Source organism: Triturus cristatus, chromosome 10, assembly GCF_964204655.1.
Source record: "Triturus cristatus chromosome 10, aTriCri1.1, whole genome shotgun sequence".
Lineage (NCBI taxonomy): Eukaryota > Metazoa > Chordata > Amphibia > Caudata > Salamandridae > Triturus > Triturus cristatus.
In genome coordinates this window covers 489238237-489265265 of record NC_140593.1, presented here as the reverse complement: position 1 = coordinate 489265265, position 27029 = coordinate 489238237, and the positions used below count along the sequence as shown (strand labels likewise).

At 46.1% G+C, this 27029-nt stretch overlaps 1 protein-coding gene across 7 annotated transcripts in view; it reads left to right on the top strand.

Moving 5' to 3' along the window:
* Positions 1-27029, top strand: part of WDR37 (WD repeat domain 37) — a 632142-nt gene that overhangs the window by 43431 nt on the left and 561682 nt on the right. Inside the window, exon 1 of one of the 7 annotated variants that reach the window (XM_085631905.1) lies at positions 12333-12351. The exons of the other annotated variants lie outside the window; for them this stretch is intronic. The gene's annotated coding sequence lies outside the window, so the exon portion shown is untranslated. Of the gene's footprint in view, positions 1-12332; positions 12352-27029 lie in introns of those variants that run through there. 7 annotated transcript variants of the gene reach the window in all.

The following is a 27029-nucleotide window of genomic DNA, read 5'->3' as shown; positions in this document are numbered from 1 at the left end:
GGGGTAGGAGAATGCCATGATTTGTATTTTTGGGCCTATTTTTCCCCTGCTGTCCAGTGGCCTTTCTGTCCCATTGGGTATATTTGGGGTTTTGGGTAGAACACGCTCAATCCACCCCCGGAGAGGTGGGGGGTGGGCAGAAAGACTGATGCAGTTGTTCTGGGGTTGGCTGCACTAGCCTAAAAGAAAAGGGTGTGGGGTAGCTCATCCAAGTATCGCACCCTCCTCCCACCCCAGAATGGGTGCATCAGGCTGTCTGCCCCTCTTCGATTGTGGCTATTAACCTAAAATCTGCCATCAGGACAAAAAGGCCACTACATACCAGGGGAAAATACTCCAAAAATACACAAGTGGCTGGGGGCAGCTCACCCAGGCATTGCACAGTGTTTTCACCCCAGAGTAGGTGTATCAGTCTTTGCTGTTGGGGCCTGGGCTCGGTGGCCTCCCAGGTAAACCTACCAAACCCATGACGTTTTCTTACCAACAGTGCCCTGCAAACCCCAACCTTGCCTAGCTTACTCATGGGGCTCCCATTGACCCTGGTTTGATTCGTGCCTGTCGCAAACACTAGAACCAGCCACACAAGTGGGGGAGCATTTTTTTCTCGAGACAAGTAAGGGATGGTTGGGTCTTAGGAATTTTGTGGATCCCTGTGGTCTCCAGACAATGCAAAGAAAATTTCGATTATAGGCAAAATTTAATGTTTGCAGGGCATTGTGGGTAAGACAGTGTCATGGGATCTACACAAGGCAGACCACACTGGACTCCCCTGTGTCTCGTTTTCAGACATGTCTGGGTTTAGTAGACTTCCCAGGGTGGCCGCCTTCTCTTTAGCTGAAGAGAGACTTAACTTACTCTGTGGCTGCACATTCCCAAGCTTGTTTCCGTATATAACCTGCAAAATTATTGAAGCGTTCGGAGTTGAGGGCTCCCCAGACCAGAGTCTAATGGCCCGCAGCCTGTCCTGGTCTTGTGATACTCGTGAGATTCATGACCTAAACTCTTACTGCACCAAAACCCATACTAACTTTATATGACTGACCTCAAATACATTAACAGTATATGTCTAGAGCCCATAGCTGTTTGGTCAATGGTTTGTGCCATCTGCATGGTACAGCACAGGGATTTGTTTGTAACACAATTTTAGCTGAAACGTTTTAGCTTTAACAGCTTCCTGAACCTGAAATTAAAAGGTTATTCAAAAGAGCTTTACTCCAGCTTTCCATGATGTCCTCCCCGAACAAAAACAACTTTGCTGAGTATTTCAGTATAGTCCAAGTATCGATCCAGGGAACAAAAATTGGGAAAGAAGTGAAGAGGGATATCTGAGCAATAAGGTTTCTTCCACAGCGACACAGAAGAGCCTCCCCCCCCCCCCCAACCTTTCAATTGCACTCTGTACGAGGAGAATCAGAGGAACCGAAAGCGCTTAAGATGTATTGCATCCTTCCTTCTATCACTGACTGAAGCACATTTACCTTCACAGGTACATTAATTGTATTGCATACTAGTGTAAATATAACACTTTCAAACTGATTGGAGAGGCGTTGAAGCACTTCTTAGTTTTTGAGTAAGTAGCTACTCTGGGCGTTGTGTATGGTTGAAGAAGATATTGATTGAGTTGTCAACTATGTGTGGTGTTTTTTCCTATCATGCCTGAATACCCTAGATATATGCTACGGGCTTGATACTGTGGCATTTAACACAGTTTCGCTTAAAATGTTTCCAAGATGAAGTATGAGGTTTAGGTACTGGTAACTAGTGTAGGACTTTGAAGGGCTAATATGGTCCAGTCTGCTCGTGTTTAGAACTGCTACACAACATTACAGGCTTTCTGTAGTTCTGAGATTAGTACCTTCCTTCTTAGTCCAGCTCTGTGCACCAGCTGAAGCTGTGAGCCCATGGGCAATGACGATCAGAAAGGGAAGGCACGCAGAGTAACAGAATACTTGTACTGATGGAGATTGCAAAGGATGGAACAACCACTTAGTGCCTTCATAAGTGACTATCAACAGCCGCACAATGGCGTGAGTAGCATTGGGACATGGCTGCTGCTGTTGATGGACTGAGGTGAGTGTTCAGCCTACATGTGATTCAGATATGCATAGGTATTCATCCTGAAGAGCGAGGGTGGCTGATGTTGCGAAGTGTCTACAATATCAGCTGATTTTGTGCCATCAAATGGGAGTTTTAACAAGGGGCCAGTCCTAAAAAACACATGGGGAGTTCAAGTAGTATCTATTTTGTCATTCTATAGACGCCAAAAGTGAAGTTGCTTCACTGTAAAACACAATAAGGGGAGAGCAGATCAGAGTGGAGCATTTGCTCACCTGCTTGCAAATCCATTTAAAATGCGCAGTTTAGTCAGAGGTGCTGTTAGTACTTCTCTGCCTATTTCTGCATGTTCTCAAGACCCCGGAACACAGTGCTGTCTTTGTTATCATCAAGAATAAAAGAACATTAATGCCTTTGAACGTCTTAGGATTTCAAAATGGTGGAAGGCAAATGTGTTTAATAGGCTCACAAAGTAGTGTACAAAGTATTTCTATGGTATCCTTGAAAGTTTACATGTATACTAGAATATTAAATATTTCTATCTGGCCGCACCTCTTGTTGATGTGAAAATGCCTTATCCATATATTCCAATAATTAAAACAATCTCTAGAATCAAACAGGACTGTGTTATCCTACAGCTTTTAAAAACATTTTTTTTTTACATAAGTCTCTCAGATACCATTTATTTGATTGTTCCGTTCATGTGGAAAAAAAGCTGTTCAGACTAGGGGTGGGCGGAATTTGCGAAAGTGACTTTCGCAAATTATTGCAAAAATGTTAAAAATCTCCGCAAACACGCGAAGATGCGGACTTTTTTTATTTTCTGCGTGGTCGCGGCTCGCCAACTTACCCATGCGGTTGCTCGCGGGCGCGGCCATCTTGTTTTCACTCTTCTCGCGGTGCATGATCGCCAGAAGAAAGACGTGATCGCGCGACCAATGACATTACTGCGGGCGCGAACTGTCGCGAAACAGCGCAAATGGCTGTCAACAATCAAACATCTCGTGGAGAACGCGACCGGATCGGGAAAACTTGTCGGCGAACGCGGGGATTCAGGTAAGGCGATCGCGCGAGAATGTATTATTTTACAGCGCGAGCAAGAAACAAATTATCGCTAAGCTGCGGAATGCGGAAATTTTGACATTTTCGCGCTCTCCGCGGAACGCCAAAATGTCAAATTATCGCAATTTCCGCGAGCGGAACGGAAATTTAGCCCAGGCCTAAGACCAGTGTAGACCAACAATTTTCTGCGAAAAGGTTAAACAGTCTCCAGTGGTTCATTGGCATTTCAGACTATGGGCCCTCAGGTTTTTGAATAAGAGTGATATGCATTTTACAACACTTGTCATGTTTATGGCAAATCACAAATGCTTGCACAAGCCAGAAAGCCTGTAGATTCCTGCTGACAAACTTTCCTCTCCTGCTATGGTAGTCATTTTATATTGTTTAAATCCCAGCTTTGGTTTTGAGGATTCCATCACAGATTGAGTCTAATCTAACCCCAAAAGAGTACATTTTCTACACCGCTTCTTTTTTTAGGTGCTGGAAGCAGCCCCAATAAAACTATCCGCATCTCCCTGGGAACTATCCACCCCGTGGCTTCCCGAAAATGAGTTGGCACTGTCTCCCAGTATGTCATCAGAGTCAGACCGGTCCATACCATATGTAGAAATTCGGCTTCTAAAGCTCTGTAGTGGGGGCATTAAACCAAGCGGTCTGGGTAAATTCTGGTAAGATCAGTCTGATGTATGAAGTTATATTGAGTGAGTTTAAAGCGTCCATTAGTATTCGTGGTCTTGACTCCCTCATGAATGCTCAGCCAGTCCTGTGCAGTAAGTGGTTCCCCGATTATGCCTTCCCATTTCACTCGTATTGCGAGGGCCTCCATGGTATCGTTGTCCCGGAGGGCTCGATATAGTTGCGAGACCGAACGACGGCCCTGAGCCATATATAGCATGACTTGTAGAGTATTAGTGCAGGGAGGCTCCTCAGGGAAGGATGGCCACCCCTCACGAGCCACACTCAGAATCTTCCTGTATTATAAGAACTGTTCCCTTCCCCAGTTCGAAGGGGGTCCTTGCCTCCGTCCAGGTTAGAAAATGCCCATTGTCATAGAGTTCTCCCATCAGGCGGCAGCCCCCTACTTAACATCTTGGTATTGACATGGAGTCAGCAATTTGCTGGAAGAGCTTAACCACCCGCAATGGCATATCCAGGGCATAAAGCGCTCGTCTTATCACCCTGTGGACCACCTGTTCCCACACCTCCGCAAGCATCAAGAGCTCTGATAAGGACCAGTTCCCAAACGCGCCCTGTAGGAGCTGTTTCTTCCAGTTCTCATTATCATCCAACAGTGGACTGAGTGCTGCAATTGGGAGGCCATATAGTAAAGCTCCAAGTGGGGCCTCTCCAGTCCTCCACTATCTCACGATCTCTAACGTTTTTAAGCGTACCTGTTTTCGTCTGGACTCCTTTAGGCGGTCCACCATCAGTTTGTCTAGTATCTGAAAGTACCGTCTGGGGACTTTGTAAAGGGAGTGTTGTAGAGTATATAGGCATCGTGGAAGAATAATCCTCTTCCCTATAGCTGTCCTTCCCATGAGGTGCAGGTCCCTCCAGAATTTTATAGACCCTCGTATACCCTCCAGGACGCTCCCTATTTTAAGATTCAGATGTGAGGAGGCCATGCTTGCCAGTTTAATCCCCAGGTACCTAGTTCCCTCGGTCGCCCATGGAAGTCCCACCTCGGGCAGTGTCTCTATTAGACCCATCGCTAGTCTCCCTAGTGGGACCAGCTTAGATTTTCCTAGATTAATGCGAAGTCCTGAGATGGTCTCAGGGTGCTGTAGGACATCAAGGAGGATAGGAGGTTTTCTGGCATATAGCGAGACCACATGACTGGTCTCCGCAAGAAGTGTCTCCCATGGAGCTGTCCATCTCCGCAAGGCAGCTGCCAAAGGCTCCACGGTGGCCGCGAAAATAAGTGGGAACCGAAGGCATCCCTGTGGGGTCCCCCGAGCCAGTGGAAATGATTCCGAAATTAACCCTCCAGACCATACCTGGGCAGTAGGAGCAGTACAGATCAGCTGCACCCATCTGAGGAAATTGGAGCCCACCCTGAACTACTTCAGTACTGTCCACATAGAGGACCAATCAACAGAATCTAAGGCTTGCTCTATATCGAGTAGTGCCAGGACTTGGTTGTACTCCATGCGACACTGAGCGTGCCAGACATGAGCCAAGTGTCGCAGGTTATGCGTGGTGCTGTGTCTCGGTATAAACCTGGCCTGATCTCCGTGTATCAGATCGGGCATATGCGGGAGGAGACGAGCCGCCAAGATTCCACTCAGGATTTTCATATTGAGATTCAAGAGTGAGATCGGTCTGTAAGAACTGGGCAGCATGGGGTCTCTGTCAGGTTTCGGGATCATAGCCACAAGTGCCTCCCTCATGGAGGCTGGGAGAGACTGAGCTTTCCATGCCTCACTATAGACCTCCAAAAGGCGGTCCACCAACTGGGGAGCGAACCTTTGGTAGAACTTGGTTACAAGACCATCGCTCTCTGGCCTCTTCACCAGTTTGAGGCGTCAAATGCCTCCAGTATTTCTTTCCTTGTACTCGGAGCTCCAAGAGCTGTCACAGCCTCTGGGTCCAGTCATGGCAGGTCCACAGAAGCCAGCAAGTCCCGTACAGCCTCTGGTGGCAGGAATATTTTCCCCCATTCACCTTGGCTAAATGTGTTGCTAAGGCTTCTAGTATCGCTAGTTGTGTGTATGACGGTTCCCTGTTATCAACTTGGATTTTCAATATGGGTGTTGTGGGCATCTCCCGTTTTACAAGCCGAGCCAATAGGGTTCCAGTTTTGTCTCCCTCCATATGTAGGCGCTGGCGATATGCCTTGTATGAAAACTCTTGCATTCTGCACCAGCTCTCTAACAGACCCTTGCTGGCAGCGCACCAGTCTGTCATGGCCCGGGGGTCCGTCGAGAGTCTGGCCTCCAATCTGCCTAACATTTCCGAGACTGCTGCCGGAAAGGGAGGGTCTAGTAACTCTCCTGCTCGGATGCGTCAGGAGGGTAATGTCTGGTGGTCCGGCATTCACCCTGAGCCTCATCGGGACAGGAGAGTGATCTGAGATGTATCTGGGAAGATATAAGATCCCCTCCATTTTAGGGGTGAGCTTGGATGAAAGAAAGAAGTAGTCTGGTTGACTAAAAGTCCCAGTCGCCGGGGTAAGACATGAGAACACTATGATGGTTGCAGCGCCCAAGTAGGGTGCTGCCGCTGCCAAAAATTCTGGGAAGAACGAGGGGCAGTCGTTATTAAGGGAATACACATTAAGCACAGTTCCTTTCCGTCCAGCGTGCCATGCAGGATATCATACCTCCCCTCAGGGTCCGTCACGTGTTGTGTATACTGGAAAGGGACAGCAGGTGCCACCCATATGAGGACCCCCTGTGCAAAACCCGAGTAGGAGGTCGCGTAGAGTTGCCCTCTCCATCTCCTCTGCTCTCATGGCAGTGAATCCATCTCAGATAAGCCAGCACTAGTCTGCATTTCTTAAACAGTGCTATACCCCTGATGTTCCATGTGATCAATTTTGTTTCGGAGAGAGCCATGGATTGTGAGACAGTCCACATTTCCCCATCCATCCGATATGCTCCAGCGGGGGTCCCGCAGCAATGCCATTGGAGCTATTCAGTAGAGACAAATCAAACCTTCTGAGAACATTCTGAACAATCTCAAGAACCCCCCCTCCTCTTGGGTAGTATCACCAACCCCTCCATCTCCCAAGCACAGAGATCAAAGAATCGTGTATGCTGCCCCATTGCCCACCCAAACCCTAAGCAAAATATAACAAACCTCAATCTCCCAATGTCCATCGGTTCAACAGGCGTGTGGTTCAGTAATATAAAGACTAAGTGCTACACTAGTAGTTGATCAGCCGTTTGGGTGCGACGCCTAAGCCTCTAGCCCCTCGCACCATTGCCAACCTTTGGGAGGGGGGCCAGCCAAGTATATATACGTAGGAGGGGAACCTCCCACACCATCCGTTCCAGTCCATCTTCTCATCTGCATAGTTCACATATGCTCCCAGTGACAACTGCCCCCCATAGAGTACTTATCTGTCCCTTTCATGTGTGCCCGTGTGTTGCGGTCTTACTCATTCCCCCCCACCCACCAAGGGAAGCTCGGGGGGGCCCTCCTGGTCCTGTGTGGCACTATCCGAGTCCGGGACGGTCTCCGAGGCCTGCAGCATCCCGTCCAAGCAGACCCAGATTCATCCCGGACTCTCTTCTCCATTCCAGGGTCTTTGGTTTTGCAGTCTCTTCTGTTTCCGATCAGGTCTGTCCGTACCCGTTGAGCGGGAGGACTCTGGCGAGGGCACCAGACACGCAGCCGACTGTCCCTGGGAATCCAGCCAGTCGCTCACCTCTGCTGCGGAGAAAAAGAATAAGGCCTTCCCCTTATGTTCAACTAGTAGTTTAGCCGGGATGAGTAGGCTATATTTGTGCCCTTTCAACGTAAAAAAATAAATAAAAATCTGATAACTCCCAGGTGGCCAGGATCTTCACCATCCAGTCTTCCAAGACTGAGGGACCCTTTGCCTTCTCAGGGAAGCCCACGAAGTGTTAATTATTCCTACGTGACCTTCCCTCTGAGTCTTCAGCCCGGTCGTCTAGCTGCACAACCTTTTTTTGAAGCTCGAGGACGGTGTCTTGGAGCGATTCAACCTCAGTTTGCAGGGTATCCACGTTATATTGAAGTTGTATGGTAGTGGTTAGGATTATAGGGAAAAATTGGCGCAACACAGGAGAGTGTCACATACGTGTGTCAATCTGATATTAGTTAATAACGGTGCTGTAGGGTAAGGGACACGTTATATTCTCTGGTCATCACCCTCTCAGAGACTTTTCAGAGGTCACGCCATAATAGATTGACCTCAATTGCCACTGAGTCTATTCTGTGCACCTTGTCATCTTGGTTAGTTTGTATTGCTGTCAGCACGTCTGTCAGGAAGGGCGCAGTTTCCACGGCTCCTATTGCTCCCCCACCATGACCCGCCATCAATTTCTCCTGTAGACCGTGGTCTGAAGACCGGCTGTGCGTAGTTTAGGATTTTGTTAGGTTGCGCCACCTGGCACCCCCTTGTCTTTCACCATCTTGATCTATCAGGCGGAGGGTGGCCCAGAGAATTGCGGCTTGAGAAGGCCTCCAACCACTGCTGGGGATCCAAGCAAGCCCACCTCCAGAGTCCTGTCTCATGTCTCCTCCTTGACCGTCCACCACTAGATGCCCCAGGCCACAGCCCCTCAGCTCTCCATTCCTGGATCCCCCCCAGCAGGTACCGGCTGCTCCTCTGTGCCAGCCAGGCTAAAATCCTCACTCGGAGCTCTACTGCGACTACAGAAGTAAAAATCCTTCAAAGGTCAATGGTGCTGTCCCGCACCTGTAGGGCCTGCCCTCAGACCCGCAAGGTAGCTCCCGGCCACTGACTCTTGCCTGTCGTTGTATGCCTCATATTAGTCTCAAGAGTCTCTTCCAGCAAGCTGGGGGCCACGGAGCCCCGCTCCAGGGTCCTGTCCCAGGACGGTTTCACAAGAAGCCTCCCCTCCACCTGGAAGGGCCGCCGCAGGGGTCTTTGTTCTCAGGGTCATGCATCTGCACCGCCTGGTTCCTCGTGGGCACGGAGCGCGACCCATCAGTGGCCACAGAGGCCCAGGCCCATCTGTGTGTACCATCAGTTTTTCCCGATCCGCTCACCAGACCATCTGGTCCGAGCACTGCATCGAGAGGGCGGAGGAGGCTCCCGCCTCGTCGCTCAAGCGGGATCCAATTGTGCTCTCTGGGCACACCGCTGCAGTCCTGAAGCACGATCGGCCTCACCGTCCCGTCTCGGCCGGCCCAGCTCTCCCTCAGAGAGGCGGCTCCCCGGTGTTCAGTAATCTATCTGGCAGTAGCACGCTCAAAAGCCAGCGCAGGATATCCATGGTCAGGCCTGTCCCTATTCGCCTCGTGGGCCTCCTGCAGATCTCTGGGGTCTCCTTCTGGAGGTCAGGGGGCACGGAGCCCCACTTAAGGTCCCCCCCTCGGGCTTGCATGTCAAGGGCCTCCCTCTCCACCCTGGAGGGTCACTCAGCCCCTCGTGGACGCGGAGCACTGTCCTCCAGTGGCGGATCTAGATACCCATGCCCATCCGCATTCACCTCCAGGTTCCTCCGCTCCAGGTCGCTCACCAGGCCATCCGTTCGGGGCACCGTGGCTACGGGACCTTAAGGGTCTCTGCCTCTCTGCCCAAGCGGGTTCCGCTTGCGATCTCAGGACGTCCCGCTGCAGTCCTGTAGCGCGACTGGCCTCACTGTTCCATCTTTGCCGATCTGGATCTTCTTCAGAGGGGTGCCCCACCGCTCATTACTCCATACGGAGGTAGCACAAAGCGTCAGGTGGCTGTTCCAGTAGTCAGCCGTTCTGAGGCGGCTTCAGGATTCAGTGCAGGACCACCTCAGTCGGGCGCTCATGATAATATACTCCTCAGGGCCACTTTAGTCAGCTCCCCATGAGGCTGCCAAGATGGGGCAACTATTGCACCATGCTGCAACCGGACCAGAGCCCTACATGCACTCTGGACAATTCCCGCCACCACCGAGCCCAGTGCAGGCCCAGATATCTCCCAGGTAGTAATCTGTCAGTCCTGGGGTGGCATTGCCACTGGGAGCCTCTGGATAATGCCGGATACAGGATTTGTCGGCGGGAGTGCCGGCACACACATTTACACAGCCATTTTGCTAGGCCATGCCCCGTGCCAGCTTTTAATTATGCAAGTGAGATGATTTGATGTATTTTCTTATCAAGAGTTTGTGATAGACACCTCTTGCCCATTAGAACTGTTCTGAATGGGGCATTGGTAGTTTTCTCTAATCTGTTCTTTTGTATATGTGTGTGTTGTGTCATATAAATGAGTGCTATTTTGAGTATAATGATACCACCCTACACAGCATGTCTGTGCCGTGCTGGATTTGTATGGTGGTGTTATAATTTTCCAGTTGATTACTGTAATTAGATCCGTGAACACTTGTGTGTTGTATTATAATGTTGGAAACGTGTGCTCTATACACAGAAAGAGTTCAGTGATACCATAAAGAGGGCAGTGAAAAGAGTGATGACCCATATAGCTGCAATGCTGTAGAAATGATCGGAGTCAGTATGGGATACTCCATGGGGTATACATAGTTTCCCCCATCCCCTCGCCAGGCCTTAATGTCAAACATCCGTTGTTCTCTTCTACTCACCATCACAGTCCCTGTCAGGCCTGGTAAGTGAAATGAACATCTCTCTCCACAGCTGTCATTTGATGGCCTGGGAGTAGAATAGGCCAATGTTGTTTTTAGTTTAGTTTCAAGGTATCCAAATAACCAAATCTCAGAAAGCACACAAAAATGGTTGTTCCCAGGCTGCATGCTAAATTTGGCACGGATGTGTTTTTTGTTTTTGTTTTTGTGTTACTGATTTAACAGAACCGTCCTTTGGGACTGTGATTGGTGAAACACAACGTTTTGGTCACCCATTTATACTTCATTCTCTTCCCTAGCCCCCCCACTCGGTGTAAGATCATTACTTGGTGGACTAGTAGTATGCTTGGAAACATTCTGTGTAGATTCATCATATGAATGTGTTCATTTATTTTCAGTCCATAAAGTGTTTTCCCTTTGGACTAGTGATCTCATCAATAATAATTCATAATTAAAGAGTTGATGTTAGCACTGCATAGTTATGGTTCAGGCGTTTAGTTCAAGACAAATTGTGTCCTTTTATTAATAAAATCTTTGGCCATTTGAGAAATCCGCACAAAGCTTTACAAAAAAGTGTGCCAATGCATATGATTAATCCTTTAAAAATATGTGCAGATTGGGTTTGGGAGAGCCTTTGCCATGGGGCCCAAAAGTAGCATATCGTGCTCACAAGTCCATGGGAATTTTAGCTCTCAGCAGCAACAAAAACTAGACAAAAATGCTCAAAATGTGGAGGAAACTAGAACTTGGTGAATTGAGACCCTTCAGTAGAGTTGGTGTAAAATGTCATTCCATTTAGCAGTTTCAGAGAGACATCAGCAACTTGAATGTACGGATATCTTTTTTGAGGGTGTGCACCTTGAATATTCACCCCCAGAATTTCAATGGTACACAATATTCAGGACAACATATCAAAAAGCATATATTGACTGGTAAATAAGCGTAACTTTTCTATAACTAACTCCACATACATGTACCTATGTGGTACATATATCTTCAAGGTACATAGATGTGGAGGTAGGTATAGTAAATCTATACATCCGTATATGCGTTTACCTTTCGCTATTTTGTCCCTCAATATTCTGTCCTTGATATTATAGTACCAAGATATTCTGGGCGTCGATATTCAGCAGTACAATACTGTTTGAGACCATGACCAGTTCACCAACCAAACCTGAATCTAAACTCACGACTGATAGGTTCATTTTGGGGATCACATACTTAGTCTTGTAGTTTGAAAACCTCTTTAAGCACATACTTGTATCATAAAAAAAGGGGACCCGGCATTTATCCCGAAAATGCCTGCTTCCCCTGAGGGGAAAAAAGATAAATGAAGACAAAAGACTTCTGAACCTTTTGACCACGCCAGTTAGCTGTTATGCATTTTTTGTTTAAATATCTTTTTCACTTAGAATGCAACTATTACTTCCCTGAAGGTTCAGGAAAATGGGTAAAGGCTAAACAACAAATTATGACCAAGTATATTGAGCACAGGTCTCGACTAAAGTCCTTACCATCCCTTGGATACAGACAGCAGGACTGCTTACATAGGGCATGGTTAATGGCAGCGACAATATCTGCTTTCTACAGGCTGGGCTTGAGTGCCGTTGGTTTGTGGTTCCTGGAAACTACGGTAAAACGTTCAGGAGTTTGGCCACTACTCTGCCTACCATATACGCATCACAAGTAGAATTTTATGGTTTCTATTAGAAATGCAGATGTTTTGATTATCCCATTGTAATTATTTTTGATTGGTCATTTACTTGAGAACATTATTTGGATCTCTTTGAGAGAACCAGAACCATTTTTCAATTCAAGTTTGACATTCTGCATGTGTCTTATATAGTTTTCCTTTTGTCCGTGTTCTTGGCATTTTCACTGGCAACAAGTGTTTTGTCCTGGTGCGTGCATAAAGATTGGCTTTTCTTCTGCCCCAGCAGGAATCATAATGACTCCCAATGGAAGCATTGGAGACACAAGGAAAATCAAACCTACTTCAGCTATGGTATGATATAGTCGTTTATATACCTCAGCCAAATAAGCTGTAGCACCTCACCTTAATCCCCTTGCTCTGCTCCACTGTAAACCTAGTTGACCGTACATGTCTACCAAGCTAGTCCTCTTTTAAATATAATCCCTAGTCTCGTACATTGATTAGCGTCTACCCAATATGTGTGCGGTACCAACGTGAGTTTTAGTTAGAATTTTGGTTTTCAGAAAGATCTCCTTCATGTTCTCTTACAATAAAGTTTGAACCATCATTTTCTTATGTTGATGAGCATAGAGCTTGCACATATTCAAGGATGCTGATTTGAATTGAGAAGTATTCAGAAAATATATACTAGTGAATTTTGAATCAGATGTTTGATTTTGTAGTGCAGTCTTAACAGGAAGAGGAGGATAGACAAACTAGTGGATCAGAAAAGTTCAGTGACAAAAAAGTATTTTTTTTGTAATTTGTCATTGCCACTGGTGAATGGTATCAGAGTGCCATGTTTTAAGAACTGGACATTGCGACAGAAAGAAGCTGAACCTATCACGTTTTCTTTTTTTCGAAAGATGACTTCCAGTGCTCCTCATGGGTGGGGAAGTATTTGTTCACTGCAATGGCGCATTGAGTTTCTTTACATTAATGCTGACAGCCTTGTTGAATCTTAATATCTCCTTGCCAAACACGGATGGTCCTGTATCTGAGTGGGGCCAGAGTTGATTCCCCCATGCTCCAGTTGCTGTAAGAGATGGAGATTCGGTGAAAGGGCCAGAGGATAGGCATTCTGGAGTTGACTATCTGATGACTTTGCTTTAGCTGTTTGGCATTGGAGCCCATAAGGAAGGGCAGGTGTAAGTGCAGACTGTGATTTTATTCTGTTTCCTTATTGCTTAACTCTCCCATCCATGAGCTAGCGCAGTCTCCTGTAATTTCTGCTTGTGCTCCCGTATCTTCACCATATACCCTCGTTTTGAAGGTAGACTTTGATAACTTGAAGCAATACTATGCAGTCAGCCAGAGTATGGTAAACTCTATGCAATCAACAATGAGTCATTAAAAGACTTGTGGGATGAAATGAGGACCATCAGCCTGAATTGTTCAAATACAATACCTAAATTGTTCAGGAGATGAGTTGCTGCTCAGAGGGACTACCTGTCCCAGTTTGCTTCAGGGCAGGAGGAGGAGCCCTGCAACCACTGTCACCTGTGCTGTGGCCTGCCACGCTATTAAAGCACCTACCGAGTCTCATGATGCAGGAGCAGTGCTTTGCTGGTCAGAGGCAATGTCTGTCCCACTAGTAAGAGCATGACCAGTACTTGAAGTCGCAGAAATCAAATGTATAGCTCACCCAATTCGGGTTGAGGAATTGAGGAAGCCTTTTAACAAGTCCGAATTGGGCGAGCTATACATTTGATTTCTGCAACTTCATTCTTCACTAGAGGTGTCTGTGTTCACAAGATATCACCTGTGTGAATCACATCATGGAGCACCTTATTATATTTTTTGTTTGTTTATAAATATCACTTATGCGTTGTGAGTCAGTTGCACAAGGTATAAGAGAGTCACTACACCTACACTGTATGTTATGTACTAATTAACAAAGGTGTCAATTTCCTAATTTCTAACAGGTAGATCCTGTACTATCAGGTAGATTCAGCACAACCAGGTATTTTACACAATTAGTATTTAGGGTGGACAATAGTATTAGTTTTTGATCACATCACTACCCTAGGAGAAGATAGATTACATATAGTCTTTAGGTCCTGATGAATCGCCCCTAGATTTAGGATGAGGCGAGAAACATGTTGATCAGTCACACAAAAGAGCGCCCCATCTGAGACATTAATCCCAGCCTTGTGCCTTTTGTTTTGTTTTTATTCAGGCCAGGAGACCCACTCATTAAAAGTTTAGTTGTTGGTACTCCTATCCCTGTTTTAATTCACTTTCCTTACACACACTTTTTTCGACATCTTCACTCACTAGGTCCCTCACCCCCCACGGCACCAAACGGCTATTGGAAAAAAGATCTCCGCCAAAGTGCCCCTCATTGGGAGCTCATCGAGTATTGCAGCGCTGACGCGACGAGGAGCAGCCCGATGATGAAGCATGACACCCATTTGGGTGTGTGAGGGCCCTATATTCCAATAAAATGGATTCCCACCTTTTAAACCAACTGCCTCATTTTTTACCTACAAGGAACAGCATATTACTTGTATTCTCATGATTCTAGGCACATGTGCTGGACCTTGCCAAAAGCCCTTTGTCCCTCTTTTGTATATTAATGATAGTTTCAGTACCACTAAAACCCCTTTTTAGAGATCTACAAACATATCCATCACATTTCAGTGACCGTATGGCATTAGTGTGCAAATTGAAATGGGTAAAAAACACACTTTACGGAAAGTAGTTGTGTTCCAAAGCCGTATATTGGGAAATGAAATGGGATATCTCTTAAATATGGCAATATTGACAAAGAAAAAGTGGTCCCCTTGGTAGTTAATAATAGATACTCTGAAATAATGATCTGCCTTAATCTGGACTCTAGTCAAACAAATGTGGTGGCTACTTTTGAACTAATTATGAATGAGGTGAAATCCAATCTTGTATGTAATGTCCTTAGTCCTAATAGTTCTAGTCGCGGCTGGTTCTATTCAATCTGTACAAAAACTTTAACTAAACTCCATAAAGCTCTTAAGCTAAATCCTATGGATCAGTTATTGTTTAGTTCCCTTCGTAAACAATATAAAGAGGCCAGAAAGAATAGACAAAGTATTAAAGGAGGAGACCTGAGAGCCTCTTAAACAGGCTTTCGTCACAATAATGTAAAAGATTTTTGGGCAGTAATCAACTCTCCGTTTTTGGTAAACAACTCCGACCCTACTCTTGAGACCCATGTGGACGAAGATACTTGGGATGAACATTTTCAAAAAATCTTTGGTCTTATTTCTGGCGAGGTGGAATCTTTTCCGAAAGATCCCTTATTAATTTCAAACATTTTTTTATTGTTTGAAGATTCTGAGGTCAGAAAGGCCATAGAGCAGTGGAATGGGAATAAGGCTCCTGGACCGGATGGTGCACCTATTGATTTCTTTTTTGGTAAACCGGATCTGTGGGGTCCTTTTTTAAACCAGTGTTTTTAATGCAATAGTCTGAGTCAGGCCACCAGAATCCTGGTCTAAATCAATTATAGTCCCAATATACAAAAAAGGTGATAGATCAATTCCCGTAAATTATCGACCCATTTCTCTGATGGACAGCTCTGCCAGACAAATGGGATGTGTCCTACTAAATAGAGTGGAGGAATGGTCCAGTCAGAGAAATATTCTGATTCCAACGCAATATGACTTCAAGAAACACACAAGTACTATGGATCATTGTTTAAATCTATATTTGATTATTTCTAAATATACCGTAGCTAAAATGGGAACACTGTATATAGGCTTTCATGGATGTGTCAGCAGCCTTTGATTGCATTGCCCACCCCCAACTTATCATGGAAGAAATGGGCATTGATAAAGCCATCATCCTCCTTTATAAGACAATTGTATGTACAGGGTACAGCCTGCGTACAATATGGAAATAAGGGAGAATGTACCAGGTGGTTCAGGATTGAAAGAGGGGTTAGACAGGGATGTGTCCTTGCCCCTTTTCTATTTTCTTTGTATACCAATGGGGTGGAGGCGCCCCTGCTTGATTCCACTCTAGATGTCCCTATGGTAAATCAAACCCGTATTCCCATTCTCCTTTATGTGGATGACGCAGTGGTAATTGCCTGGACTGGCATGGCACTACAGAAGCTGATAATGGAGTATGTGTCATTTATGGAAAAGCTGAACCTTCATGTAAATGAGGCTAAATCCTTTGTGTTAGTGGCTGGCCAACGGGCAAAGAAAATCCCTGTCTTGTCCCTAGATAGCCACAAAATTGAACAAGTAGCCACCTTCTAGTATTTGGGAATACTGTTTAATAAAACCGTCTCTTGGAACCATATGGTTGCTAACAGAAGCTTGTTTTTAGAAACCAGCATTAGTACAATTTTTAGTTTTATAAAATAAATTGGTCTCCAAACCACTAGATGTTATAAAAAAAAATATATAGGGCCAAAGCTACCTCTGTTGCGACATATCGATCAGGAGTATGGGGGACACACAAACTCTGATCTACTTCAGTCGACAGATGCCACCTTTTTGAAAAAATTTGTAGCCCTCTCTAAAAGTTGCTCCACTTAACTGCCACCGTGAGCTAGAAATACCATACATAAATGACCAGGTTCGCCTAGCACCAATTCTGCGGTGGCACTCAATATGGAGAAGGGAATCATAACACTTAACTCAAAATATCACTAAGGATTGTCTTTCGCTTATAAGACGTCATGGATCTCGTATGTTCAACATACTTTTACTACTTTAGGTTTACAGCATCTTTTTGAGACCCCATCTACATGTGGGTTAATAGCTAAAAATTTATTACAAATACATTTTTATATAAAATGGAAAGAGTAAGATATGTATATAATAATTAAAAAAAATGGTTCTAATTTATTTGAACATACCGATTATCCCAGAGGAAACAGCCTCCTATCTGTCATTTGTAACAAATCCTCAGCATTTATATGTACTGTTAAGGTTCAGATTAACTCTTATTCCCTGTATGTTGGGCTATCCCTCTGGTATCTACTCGCAGCAAGCTTTGCCTTTTTGCCAATGTGATGGAGTTTCGGCCCTAACCGATCTATATTTTTTGTAAACACTATGCACTTTATCGTAAAAACTTTATAGTTCCAATCATGCGCAAATATAATTTTAGGCAATGACGATTAGCGTTATATTTCTTGCAAATGTTACAGGATCATTATATCTGTTATTCAGTGTCATCCAGCTTATGTCTACCGATAAAAGCAAGAAGGCTTATGAAGTAATTATGAAACCGCTATTTTTAAACCTGTGTTTTTATCTGACCTATTTTGCTGCTTCTTGTGTACGATGTTGTATTGAAAAATTGTGCTCTGTGCTTTTATGATCTGTGTTTTTTGTAGATTGAATAAAGTAATTGGAATTTAATTGAACTGACTCTAGCCGCCCTTTAGTTGAAAGCGCTTTTCCTTGAATTGGGGGTCAAGGCTTCTAATGGGTATACTAAATCCGATACCAAGGAGACATACACTTTTGACAACATTTGTCAAAAAAGGCGAATGGATTCCATCCTTGTTGAGCTAAGATTGTGGTCCAGAGTGGATAACATGGTATTACAGGAAAGAGTGACCATAACCCTCTGTGTCTTACTTTGCTTGCTTTGTTTGATAAGTATATAATTGACCCTGTAAGACCATCTAGTATTCACAATGTTTGTTGTCTATACATCTGATAGACATCACCCTAAATGGCGTCCGGTTATTGTGAAGCCAGAAATCTTGTCAAACATCAACAAAGATGTCCAGGCAACTCTGAGTACCATTGCAAAAAGTATGGAAAAGGAGGGTGGCCACTTAGATTTTAGTGATTTGCATAAAGGTTTTTTTCGAGAGGATGCCAGCTTATTTTTTAATATTACCTACCCCTTAAGGAGAAGCCCCCCGAACAAAAGGCAATAGATAGTTTAACAGGGATGTAGGCACCTGAGGGGCGCACTCTGGTTAGGACGATCAAGTTGAAAAACCCATCTATGATTGCTGCCATAAAAAAGGAATATAAACATAGCATGTCGAATGCAAAGGAGAAGTGGGACAATAAAAGATGGCTGGAGTTAGCGGAAGCGTGTTCATCCAGAGACTATTCGCACTTCTGGAAATTGGTTGCCAGTGGTGCGAATCCCTGGGGGGGGGGAGGGGAACGCAAAATCTGTTCCACCCTCTCACTAGGTTACCCGTTTTGCCGCCCTATACCTTGAGGAGGTAGGCAGAGCTACGAAAGGCACACTGTTGTATAGTAGCCTCCAGAATTTTATCTCGCCCCGTTCCTAGAGAGAATGTACTAGACTCACTGTCCACATTTGCAAGAGGAAATCATCAGGCCCAGGTGGTCTACCTCTTGATTTGTTTGTTCACTATATTGATGCCTGGGCTGACTATATAGTAGCTCTGTCAAATGCGGTTGTGCTGGGAGCATCCATTCCTGAACAATGGCAGGGCGCCAAAGTTGTACCAGTATATAACCAGCATTTGCAATGCAATAGGTCTCGCAGTGACGCGAGTTTAAGCTATTGGCATTATAAATTACAATGCCTTTTATTTATGTTTTTAAAAAAAATAAAAGGCATTGTTATTTGCAATGCCAATAGCTCAAACTCGCGTCAATGCGAGACCTATTGCATTGTAAATGCTTGTTTGAAGATGCACATTTGGGCAGGAACAAGTGCTTTTCGGAGCCTGCAGACCAAACACACCCCTTATCTACTCTGCCACTTGTTATTTCACTTCCACTTCAGTGCCCTGTAGGTGGCCCTGAAGGAGGAGGCGAGGAGGAAGGCGGGGGGCTGCAGGGCACGCAAAGTTACACTCTGACACAGATGTCTCGTGAAGATTTGGATGTATTGGTTTATTTACATTTCTCTGGCCCCTGTTCCGTTGTCATATGCAACGACTGAGTCTGGGAGTCACAGAAATCCTACAGGAGGGCGAGGGAGACTCTCCAGGAGGCACTTGTCTCCCCTCTTACAAGCCTTTCCCTGGCACAAGTTGCCCCTTATTTGGTGAGCCTTTCACTCCCAGTGAGGGCAGTGAGTGTGAACACCTGTTCCCCTGCCCGCTTTTCCACCACTGCCAAAAACCATGCTTCCTGAACACAGACCTTCTAAAGGACTCTTTAGTGAATGCCCAAGCGGCAGTTTCCCAGCTAGTCCCAAATAAGCATTGCGCAGACTAATACAGACATCTAGCAGTTGTGATGTGCCCAGAGCTGCCTGTAGCCAGACTTTTACCAGCAAAGCAAATAATTTTTCTCTGAGAAGGGTCGAAACCCTGGCACTGTGTGTTTCTTCAATGAACTAGGATGTTGTACCAAGCACACTCTGTAGGTATCCCCCATCCCCGTTACTGTCACGTGATGTCTTCCTCACGTGTTCACAGCCAGACTTCAAGTTTACGAGCCGAATTAGATGTTTGCAGAAGAGGAAGCGAAAATAGGCGTGTGTGTCCCGAGAGGAGGAAAAGGAGGCGGTGCCAGTTGTCGTTGGAGTCCCAGTCCCATCACCTTGTCCCACTTGACGCCTATGGCTCTCTGCTCGTTCCTGTCTGTGCCCTGGACCCACCCACCTACCTCCCGTGGGCTCGTGGGGAAGCGGAGCTCTCCCTTCACTGCAGCAGCGCAGGTGTATGGAAGCAGCACGCTGCTGAAGCGGGAACCAAACTCACTCATCCTTGGTGCCTGCAGCTGACCCCAGGTAGGAAGGTTTTACGGGGAGGCGCTGTCTCCCGGCACCCCTGGCTCGTGCCGTACAGAAGCAGCAAGCTGCTGAAGTGGGGACCAAACTAACGCTGACACCCCGGGCTCGTGCCGCACGCACAGCAGAGCGTGAGTGCCGGCTGCACCGCCCCTCATGGATTTTATATCATTCTGGAAAGTGAACTCCAGGACATGCGGCCCCAGGTCAGACACCCGACTTGTTTCTAATTCTAGGTCCATTTTGTGCATTTATCATACTTTCAGGGTGGAATGTTAACTACTCAAAAATAAAACAACTTGTACCCAGAAAAAAATTGGCAATTAAATGCATATGCCGACGAAGAGCGTTGCACATTTAAACCAGGGGTCTCTAGGCCAACTCGGCCAGTGAAATATCGGGGAAAGCCAGTGTCCTAAAAAAACGTGAACTGCGTAATTCGTTAATATGGACTGTCTCGCAAATGATCTTAGATTTATAAAAATAATGTATAGAGCAAAGCTCGTCGTGCTGTTTGTTTCGGTGACTTTACTTGGGGAAGCATATTCATTACCATCCTTACGCCGTGCAAGTCTTGTGATATTTCTGTTATGTTTAGGGTTGTTGGTAGTACATGATGTGAAAGCGAAATCTTGTTTTATTTTTTTTAAACTGTTTTGTTTTATTTATTTATACCAGCACAAGAAAGCAAACCACGTGCTATGTGTTTCATTAGATTCACATGTCGATTGGAGCGGAGATGTTTTTCACCTCAACAAATCGTCGCTAGAGAACAAGCGCGGTCCCGAAAGTGAAAGAGGACCGCGCTGCAGCCGATCTCTTGTCTTTATGGGACCATGTGTTAGAAACACATGGCCCCATAAAGATAAGAAATCGCTTACGACAGATGCAAAGCAGGTTTGCCAGTCCAAGTGGGCCGGCACAAATAGCCAAAAGGAAGGCAACACAGATAGCTTATTTCCAGTGGATGGCCACCGTTTAGCATAAACGGTGACTCCAGCCAATGGAAATAAGGGGCGGGCTTAAAATGACTCACCTGCATTAGCGCAGCAACGCTAGGCGAGACCTAAAAAGGGCAACAAGTCTTTACCTGTTAATTAAAGGCCCATAAGCCTTATTGATTGTGTTCAAAAAGTCTTCTTTTGTTTGGTTCTGGTAAAAATCCAAACATGGATATCAGATCGGGATATTATATGCCAGCTTCAAGTGGGATTCAGAGCCAAAACCTCTGTTAGACCATGTCTTTCGGTTTGTCCTAATTTTTTTGAAGACTGTTATGATCACCTTTGTCGATCTAAAATCTGCCTTTGACCTGCTTCCGCGCTTGAGGCTGTGGGAGGTCATGAAGGCAATGTGTATGCTTCATAATAGTCTGTCTCTAGTGATTAGGCTACATGAAAATAACTTCGTCCTGGTCAGATGGGGGTCACAGGACCAACTGCTATGTTAGTACTGCTATGTTAATAGTTAAATAAGAAAAGCTTTTCATTTCACCTTTCATCACTCTGATGATCTAAGAAGACCATCTCGGCAATATAGCCTACTATATTTTGAGTATTGTTATTTGGAGAGGAGAAACTCTGACGTTTTTTATGGATTCTCCTTGTTTCTGTGCCTTGCGTTTGAGATGAGGTAAAAGAAAAATGTGAAGAGCTACGAATAGGAAAATAGCAAGGACACAGCTGTTACTAGGATAATTCGAATAGATTTCCATGTGTGAAGGGTTTTCTTGGAATTACTCTGCTGCGATGCCGAGCACCTCAACTGTTGCAGCAAAAGTGTGTTAAAACTTTATTATTATACGCTTACTCTCCTTAGTACTCTAACCGTACTGGGCCCTTTATGATTAGACAATCTAATCTGCAGCACTTCCATGTACCACAGAGGCAATGATCCTCTGACGAATCTTTCTGTGCTGATCATCTTGCTCAGTAATTTTATGCTAAAACACTAGTCAAAGACATTGATGTCCATCATGGCAAGGAACCCTGGCATACTCTCAGGTGGTGCTTCCACTTTTGCTCTAACAGATATGGTCTCATCTTTCTTTACTAACTACTGCAGTGCCTTGAATATTTTATTTTAATCAATTCTGTATTCACAAATGATTTCCGTAAATCTAGGAAACGTTATTCACCCACAATTCACTTGTTCGGCAACCTCAATCAATGACCGAGCAACTCTTCTGACCTAGTCAATCAATCCCTGGGGGGCTTTGCACCAACCGACCAATCACAGTGCGGCACACTATGACGTCAATCTCACTCCTAGCGCAGCTCACCCTCCTTCGCAATCTTCTCTTGGCAAAATGACAATACAATGCAAGAAACAAATAAAACTGTTCCACTAAAGGATAGTCACTCTCTCAAGGTAGCTAAACTTTTCTATACTCATTTGTTTCAAATCATACCATTGACCAGTGAGATTTCACCTGAATTAATAAGTTATTCCCTGTGCACCTGAGATCAGCCATACCAATTGCTTGCCACTGACATACAAAGAGAACCCTAACCAAGGTGTTGTCGACTACATCTCATGACCAACACCACACAACAGCAGACAAAACAGCAGACCACTTTCTCAATGCCTTTTACACTAAGACAACCTGTAGGTAAATATCTCGAGATCTTAGGCCACGACGGACCCGTTTACAAATTCAGCTTTGCACAAAGTGCCACAATTATACATGAACTGTCACCATGTGGACTTAAACCACTTCACTCCACTCAATAACACACAGCCACTTAAAAAAACACACATTCTTAAGCAATAGCAACGCGCATCCCTATTAATATCCACACTCCTTTGCCACTTGTCAACTTTATCCAGAGTGGTACTCCTTCAGCACTCCATCAACACTTCTTTTTGCTGAACCGAAAAGTATGGACTTTTCGGACTTCAGCAAAGGACTATTTATGGCACCCTAAATCTCACTTCACTAGACTGAACCAAAGCTCTGCTACCAGATTTGTTGCAGCAGTAGCGTGGTAAAATTTTATTATTATACGTTTACTTTCCTTACTATTCTAACCGTACTGGGCCCTTTACGAATAGACAATCTGCAGCACTTCCATTTACCACAGAGGCAATGATCCTCTGAGGAATCTTCCTCCACCGATAGGAAGGGTGGAAATTAGGGTAGCCAAACACCACAATAGCTGTCCAATGACTATGATTAATTGACAGCCCACTCACAAATTCGAGATCAGATTTAGGTACATGACTCTTAAACCCATGCTGTAGAAATAAAGAATAGCAACAGGAAGACCCAACCTCCTGAAGAAGTTTAGTCGGGTTAGGATTATGCAAACCAAAAACTCTGCAACAACAATGCAAAACAAAAGATGTAACAGTTAATGTTCTGTCAGAGCTTTCTGTTTCTTTCTAAAACACATTTAAGTCATTAGTAAACCACACAGTTTCAATGGAAGAATCAACAGGACTCAATAATAGACTTAGACAGGTATTACTTTAATTTGGTTAATGTATTAAAGATTCAAAATGTATTGCTACAAGCAATCTTTAGGGAATTTCACTTAAGTATATCACAACTTGTATAAAAATGCCAAACATTTAAGCAGACGTTACCGGATGGTTATTATCAGAATCATTTTACAGAGTTGCAGAGTCCCACCACCTTTAAGGTAGAAGATAGTTTGTTGTCTAAAAGCTTCTACGATGAAGGTGAATGTATTCAGATTTAAAGTCCATTTAAGCTTGATTCCATTATCATAGAACTAGGAAATGAAAAATGTAAAAGGCTTCGTCAAAGAAGGTTTCAGTCCATCAGCTACTGACTGGCATCAAAGGCAGTCCATAGTAGGGTAAAATTCTCAGAAGTCGATCAGCATAACATCTGGGTCTCGGAGTAGGAAAAATCTAAATGGTGTAGTGTCAAGAAGCAAAAATTAACGGCGTCTGTGGTGTCCCTCTTTTGGAGTTTCTTCTTTTATAACGTCTCGAACAGTGTCTCAGTGATGTAGTATCACACCACCATCCAGACTATCATGTGTTCAACTTCAAATAATGTCACCTAAAATACTTGCATCAGTGAGATGCTTTACCATGCTGTTCATGAGAAACAAAAGATTTGAGGGTTCACATAGGCCTAACATTGGTGGAAAAGAAATACTAAGTAACTGTTAGACCTGACATCCTTGGCGTGGGTTTTTCTGGCACCCTTAGAAGCAGCAGGTACCTTAACCTACCCCACTATGAAGGAGGCCTTATGCCTCAGGTATGGGCTTACACCAGAACAGTACCGCCAGAAGTTTAGGAACTTCAAGAAGCTTGATTCAAGTACTTGGGTGGAGTGTGTGAGTATGTACACGCGTGCACTGGAAGGTTGGATAAAGGGCAGCAAAGTTACTGATTATGTGGGGTTGTGTCACTTGATTAGTTGGGAGCACTTGAGTAGTCTGTGTTCCAGAGCTGCGCCAGCATCTTTTAGACAGCAAGTTAACTGATCCCAGTGAGCTTGCTAAAGAGGCAGACCGCTGGACTAGCACCAGGGTCAACAAAGGGGTGGTAAGTATCCCAGCCAAGGGTGGACAGGGTCCCCAGCAGAAAGGTGGGGAGGACAAGGGTAACAATAAGGAGTTCTCTAAAGGGCCCCAAAACAGTTCCCAGGAGAAGGAGTCCCGAGCCCCCAAGCCTAAGAAGTCTTGGCCCCATAAGGGCAGACAGGATAACAGACCACCGCCTACTTGCTATGCTTGTAGGGAAGTGGGGCACATCGCCCCTAAATGTCCCAAGAAACCCCCAGCACCAGCTGCTGCTCCAGTCCCAGGGTTAGCTAGTGTAGCTTTGGGAGGGGATTTGATTTCCAGTGGGGAAGAGGGATTAGCTATGATGACCCTCGTCTCTTTAGGAGACCAAGAGATGGTCCAGGATACCTTGATACCCGCTAACACTAAGAAATACGGGCAAAAGGTGACCATCAATGGGAGGGAGATAGAGGCTCTGAGAGACAGCGGGGCTAGTGTGACATCTGTCAGGTGTCAGTGGGTGTCTGAAGAGCAAGTCATTCCCAATGTGCTCCGCCCAGTAGTGGCAGCTGACACTTCAGTGCGCCTCTGCAAGATGGCGCGTGTTCCCTTTACATGGGGGGGAGGGGGGGAGTCTCTGGTACCTTGGAAGTCTGTGTCAGTGATGCCTTGCCAGCAGATTGTCTGTTGGGTAACGACCTGGAGAGTTCTCCATGGAAGGACGTAGAGCACAGAACTCACTTGGAGATGTTAGGACTGCCAGCGTGGATCTGTGTATCCACACGTGCCATGACAGCCAGTAAGGGTGGATTAGTAGAACTGGAGCCTGGAACAATGGCCCAGGGACCTGTCAGGAGAGGAAGGGGCAGAGGGCGCGGGAAACCGGCCCCCACTGTTCCCACGGTCCAGGAGGAAGCAGAACCTGAGGGGAATGCCCTGGAACCTACAGGGGAACAGGTGGCCGAACTGGGGGAATTGCCTGAGCTGACCCATTGGCAGCAAGAGGGTGGTCCCTCCAGGGAGGAATTCTGCCAGGCTCAGAAGGAGTGCCCTTCTCTCATTGGTGTGCGGCAGCAGGCTGCAGACCAGGCAGCGGGCCTAGGGTCCAAGGAACATTTAATTTACTGAGAGGATGACTTACTTTATAGTGAGCCTTAGTTTGCTGAGCCCGGTGCAGCCCGTGTGCTGGTGGTACCCGAGCGCTTCAGGATCTTCTTACTGGGTCTGGCTCATGACGTGCCTCGCGCAGGACATCTGGGGCAAGACAAGACCTATCACAGGCTTGTAACCCACTTCTACTGGCCCCAGATGAAGAAGCACGTCAGTACCTTTTGTAAGTCTTGCCAAACATGCCAAGCCAGTGGTAAGAGCGGAGGAAAGTGCGTGGCACCCCTCCAACCTTTTCCTGTGGTGAGCACCCCTTTTGAGCGGGTGGGCATTGATATCGTAGGGCCCCTGGACCCCAAGACTGCCTTAGGCAACAGGTTCATCCTGGTCTTGGTGGACCACGCCACCCGGTACCTGGAAGCAGTCCCTCTCAGGACAATCACAGCACCCGTAGTGGGCCGTGCATTGATGGGGATCTTTTCCCGCGTGGGGTTCCCCAGAGAGGTGGTCTCCGACCGGGGTACCAACTTCATCTCTAGGTACATGAAGTCTCTGTGGGAGGAGTGTGGGGTAACTTATAAGTTCACCACTCCTTACCACCCTCAAGGAAATGGGTTGGTTGAAAGGTTCAACCGCACCCTGAAAGATATGATTATGGGCCTAGCGGAGCCCATGAGACGGAAGTGGGACGTCTTGTTACCATGCCTGTTGTTTGCCTACAGGGAGGTGCCCCAGAAGTCCTTAGGGTTCAGTCCCTTTGAACTGCTATATGGCCACCCTGTTAGAGGACCTCTCACACTGGTGAAGGAGGGGTGGGAGAAATCCCGTGGGAAAACCCCCCAAGATGTGTTCAGCTATGTGCTGGCCATCCGCAACCAGACACAGCGCTTCAGGAAGCTCGCTCAAGAGAACCTAGAAGCCAGCCAGGAGGAGATGAAAAAATGGTACGACCAGAATACCACTCTGGTAGAGTTTCATCCTGGGCAGAAAGTGTGGGTGATGGCGCCGGTGGAGCCTTGTGCGCTCCGTGACAAGTGGACCGGGCCATATGAGGTGGTAGAGCTCAAGAGTGAGGTGACCTACCTGATCAACATGAAGACTCCTAGGCAGCCCCTGAGAGTCTTGCATGTGAACCGCCTCAAGCCCCACTTTGAGAGGTCTGAAGTGACAATGCTCATGGCTACAGATGATGGTGGGGAAGAGGATAGTGATCCTCTCCCTGACCTCCTGGCAACCAAGGAGCAAGACGGGTCAGTGGATGGTGTGGTCCTCTCGCCCACCCTGACCCCAGAACAGCAGAGTGACTGTTGCCAGGTGTTGGGTCAGTTCGTCTCCCTGACCCCAGGTGTCACCAATTGGTGCGTCCATGATGTGGACACTGGAGATAGTCTACCTGTGAAACAGAAGTTTTACAGAGTAGCTGACAAGGTCAGGGCCTGCATCAAGGAAGAAGTTTCCAAGATGTTGGCGTTAGGGGTGATTGAGCCCTCCAGCAGTCCCTGGGCTAGCCCAGTGGTCCTAGTTCCCAAGAAAGCTGCTACACCGGTGACCCGCCAGAACTTCGGTTTTGCGTGGACTACCGTGGGCTCAATGCGGTCACCAAGACTGACGCGCACCCCATCCCCAGAGCTGATGAGCTCGTGGATCGGTTGGGAGCTGCCAGGTATCTCAGCACCTTTGATTTGACTTCGGGGTACTGGCAGATTGCCTTAACTGAGGGGG